Genomic DNA, 5,056 nt, shown 5'->3' with positions numbered 1-5,056 from the left:
TTTCAAAACTTTAAAGGAATACTGTAGAGGGGGGGGGGGGGGGGGGGAAATGAGTAGAACTTACCCAGGGCTTCTAATGGTCCCCTTGCAGACATTCTGTGCCCGCGCAGCCACTCACCGATGCTCCGACCCCGCCTCCAGGTTACTCCTAGGTTTTCAGACTTTAAAGTCGGAAAACCCCTGCGTCTGTGTTGCCGTGTCCTCGCTCCCGCTGATGTCACCAGGAGCACACGGCGCAGGCACAGACCATACTGGGCCTACGCAGTACGCTCCTGGTGACATCAGCGGGAGTGAGGACATGGCAACGCAGGCACAGTGGTTTTCAGACTTTAAAGTCGGAAATTCCAGAAGTGAACCTGAGGCGGGGCCGGAGCACTGGGGAGTAGCTGCACGGGCACAGGATGTCTGCGGGGGACCATTAGAAGCCCTGGGTAAGTTCAACTCATTTTCCCCCAACCCCCCTACAGTATTCCTTTTAGTTTGTTCTTCAGGCATGATATATAACGGTGTCAGAACTGGGTCGTTCCTGGCACTGTCATCCCTCCTCCCCCTTCCACAAAGACAGAACATGTCACTTGGCTGTTGCCCAACAACAGGTCTGTACAGTATTGGAGCTCTGTAGTCTCACCCTTGGGATCTAATTTGATCCCAACAGGCGAGACAAATTGCACCCACACTGTATGTTTGCACACACATATACTCGGGCCACTGTTTCATTGTGAAAACTGCCTTCTTTTGAGCTCAGTGATATGCAGGTGATTGCCAAGGATGATTACAGATATGCACATTTTTCCAAATTGACACAAATTTATGCAAATATTTATGCAAATATATGCAGCTTGAAAATGGACCAATCAATTTAAACCTGGGTTTAAATTGATTGGTCCGTTTTCAACCTGCATACATTTGCATAAAATGTGCATAATTTCGGAAAAATTGTACCTCATTGATTTTGATCTCATTGATCATCCCTAGTGATTGCCTCTGGATAGCATAAAGCACAAGTGTGAAACACAAGGCCTGCGGGCCGAATCTGGTCCCCACAGCATTTTATGTGGCCTTTGAGCTTCAAATCTTAATGGTTGTAAGCAGTGAATGAAAGGAGGAAATAGTCCGTGCTGTATGTTTGTGTTTGTACTGGCGGCCTTTGACATTTCCATGGGATGGTAGATCATTTCAGATGTATGAATGGCATGCCATTTTTTGGCATGTGTACAATGTGATCCTTTTGGTAGAAAAAAATATAAAAATAAATTAGGAGCCGTTCACTGTCAGTTCAGCAATGAGCGGAGAACAGACAAAAAATCTCCACTCTCAGCTCAAGTTAGAACACAGCCTTATCGTAGATGCCAGCATGCTGCCTTCCCATCCAGAGGCGCACACCAGTGCAGGGGTCACAATCAGGTATTGCACCTGACGTTTTTTATGGTGCACTGCCAACCAAAGACATCCCCCACACGCCTGTTACATTTTAATAAACAATGCGTCCCGCAGCTAAGAACGTATGTCAAATTTTGGCCTGTTTTGCGATTGTTTGACACCCCTGGTATAGAGACTTCCCATTCCTCCGCACGGCCAAACAGCTCTTTGGAACTACTCGTGTCCCCAAGAAGTTCAGAGGACGAGTGCATCGCCACTGCACATCCACGAGGCTGCACTCATGCATGCACGGTAGTGATGCACTCACCCTCAGGACTACTCAGTTCAAGTAATTCCGAAGATCACAGTGATTGAATCTGCTGAGGAATATCGCTTAGTGTATGGGTGGCAAAAACTTGGATTAAAACAGTTTTGCACAGCCAATATCGAAGGCAGGTTCACACTTTTTCAGCGCTTTACTGATCACCGGCAATCAGCAAAAGCGCTGTGCAGATGTATTCCTAAGGGCCCTTTTCCACTGGCTGCGATCCGATTCAAAAAAAGGATCGCAGCCATTTTTCTAATCGCTAGAGCATCGCGCTAACATGTAAATCGCGGTGCTCATTTTCCACTATGGCGCTTCGATCACAATTCGTTGTTTGCCAAAACGCAATTGTCGTCCAGCGCGACTCTCGTTGCGATCCCATTACATTCCCGACGGCAGTACAGCGGAACCTGGACAGTGGAAAAAAAGAGCTTGCATGATCGCAAACGAAGGTGATTTGCGCTTGCGATTGCGCTTGCTAGTGGAAAAGAGCCCTAAGGGAACATTCTCACTGCAGCTTTTAACATGTATAAATTAAATCGAGAATTCATTGGATGCAGCATCTTGGGGTGATTGCAATGTCAATCTCGATCTATCGAACGGGGGTCACATTTGCAAAATTTTGAGCCGCAAAATCGCGATCTCTGTTCTAATTTACACACTTAGTTTGAACCAGTAGTTCAAAAGATCGCAGAGAATGAATCTGCTGAGGAGTATCGCATGGTGTATGGGTGGCAGAACCTTGCATGAAAACTGCTTTGCACAACAAAATATACACGTTAAAAGTAGGCGATCTGCAAAACGCAGTGCTGCTGAATTTACAGTATATAGAACCCTGAACGTGTGGTTATTACTGCCCTCTAATGGTGTTTCTGATTAAAGCACTCCTGATTGCCACAGTCAATTAACTGCAACAATATAAGATTTAGAAAATCATAAGTAAACTCCTCAAGGTGATTAACGATAAAATCACTGATTAAATATTATTATTTCTCAGGATGAATGCTTTACTTCACAGGAGGCACGTCATATATGACTTCAGTGTCCATCATGCATACATTTTATTTCACGGTCATCATATAACATGGAGGAGATGTATAAAGATGCTCCATTCATAGCGGAAGACGTGGAAGAATGGTTATTATGTATCACCTCATTTTGTTGAGGAATCGGATGCCATAGTGATGGAACGCGACGTCACACAAGGCAGCGTGTCATGTGCGAGCACAACGTAACACATTCGCCTCTTGGATGCGTGTTAACGGTGAAGGAAGCTTCCGGGCAGCGCAACCAGACATTACAACTCATCTGCAGCTGCTCACAATCCGGATATACCACAATACACACATGCGGCTCTCTTAATTCGACTATACTGATAGAATCTTTTTTTATACACATACCACAACAGAGAACAGATTGAACCTGAGTACACGTCCCACAAAACGTTATGTAGAGATCAGATCATCATAAAACCACGCCTCTCCAGTAAATTATCTTAGCAGCTGCTGCAAGAAATCTCCTACTTCATTGAAGAGGCGTGCATTGATCCTGTGTGGCTGTCAGAAAATGCTAGGACCAGAGGGGAATTAGCTCAAATGGTAGAGCGCTCGCTTAGCATGCGAGAGGTAGCGGGATCGATGCCCGCATTCTCCAAGCACGCTTTTGTTTCTAATTTGTTTTCATTCAATGGTTCATTTTAATCAAAGGTTCATTTTTTTGTTACTTTATTGGAATACAATTGTTATTTGAATGCAATTGCTTGAGACTGAAATAGCCAGTATGTTTTCATGTCTGCGCTGTGTGCAACGCAGGTGGACATCGCAACGCGTGGCACTGTGTTCTGCAATGCTTCCTGATTCGGCTGCGATCCCAATCATTTATAATGAATGGAATAGCATCACAAATGCACAAAATTGCATGCAACCACGCATTGTGATTTCGGGGTGAATCGCAACACATGGATGGGGAACATCAGACAGCATCGTACCGTGTTGCTGAAAATGCATCTTACGAGGCCAAATTGCACGGAGGACGCCATCGCGCCCTCCATGTAGTTCCGCCGGGGCCCCGCTGCTCAATGTCCCCCCGGGCCAGTTCCCGACCCCACAGCCCGGGTCGGACTTTCATGCCTTCTCAAAAATGGTCGCCGGAGGGTGCTGCGGCTGCGCCTTCCCCATAGACGTGAGTGTGGCTGCGCAGTTCTAGGGCCTTCCCCCCCCGATCCACGCTACAGGTCTCCTGTACGTGGATCGGGGGGGGGGGGGGGGAGGCCCTAGAGCTGCACAGCCGCACTCGCGTCTATGAGGAATGTGCAGCCGCGGCAACCTCCGGCGGGCTGTGGGGTCGGGAGCCGGTGTTCGGCTGCGGGCTCGGTCCTCGCTTCGCTCGGACAACTTTTTATTCTAACTCCATGTCCACTTGGATAGTGGAGATTGCACATCAGCACACAGGCAGCTAACTGGGGTTAAAATGGTTAATGCTGCTGATGGGTATTATGGGGTTAATGTATGCCCTGCATGACTTTGCACATGCTCAGTAGCATTTGTATGCTATTCTGTCGGGTATGCTAAAATGTTGGAACACCAGCCTGGGGGGACATTGAGCAGCGGGGCCCCGGCGGAACTACACGGAGGGCGCGGATGTCGTCCTCCGTGCATTCAAACTTCATGAAGGTACAGAACTTTTTTTTTTTATTTGGCTTAGTAAGTCCTTTAAGGTGTACCTGAGACTTTGAATAGTGCTGTGTTTATACTTATCTGGGGATTCCTCCAGCCCCATGTGGTGTGAAGGCTCCCTCGCCGTTCTATCCAGCTGCTCCATTCTCCCGTTACTCTGTCCAGTCGCATCCAGTCGTGTTTTTCTGAGCATATGCAGCATGGCTTCACACACACCCGGGAGTGTGATGGGAGGAGTGTGATCTTGGTAAAGCTGCACATGCACAGAAGAGCGCGACCGGCCAAATCAGTGGAGGTAACCCTCGGGAGAATGGAGAGGATGGCGAGGGAGGCCACAAACCTCATGGGGCTGGAGGAAGCCCCAAGAAAGTATAAATACAGCACTATTAAAAGTCTCAGGTTTTCTTGAGGTCGCCTTTTACACTTGTCTTGAAAGTGCTCATTGCGTTACTCTGTTTACCACAAGGTAACGCAACGACAATGCAGGGTAATGGGGCCTAGTACACTTACCGCTTCGCGTTGCCCTGGAAGTGCCCGATCGACCGACGAAAAGTCAACAGCATGTGACGTTAGGACTTCCATGGCGATTCAGTGGTGGAGGAAATAGTCTATTGGGCAACGCTAGGATTTTAATAAATATGTTGGCGGGAACAGTGTGGCGCACATGCGCACAATGACCGATATACGATAGGGAAAC

The 5,056-nt window shown here is 47.6% G+C and overlaps 1 non-coding gene across 1 annotated transcript; it reads left to right on the top strand.

Moving 5' to 3' along the window:
• Positions 1 to 3,264: 3,264 nt before the first annotated feature.
• TRNAA-AGC (transfer RNA alanine (anticodon AGC)) lies at positions 3,265 to 3,337 on the top strand. The gene has a single exon. It is a non-coding gene; the product is annotated as a tRNA-Ala (tRNA).
• Positions 3,338 to 5,056: the final 1,719 nt, after the last annotated feature.

This window comes from Hyperolius riggenbachi, chromosome 11 (genome assembly GCF_040937935.1).
Source record: "Hyperolius riggenbachi isolate aHypRig1 chromosome 11, aHypRig1.pri, whole genome shotgun sequence".
Classification (NCBI taxonomy): Eukaryota; Metazoa; Chordata; class Amphibia; order Anura; family Hyperoliidae; genus Hyperolius; species Hyperolius riggenbachi.
Note: the sequence above shows the minus strand (reverse complement) of the source record. Positions and strands in the feature narration are given on the sequence as shown.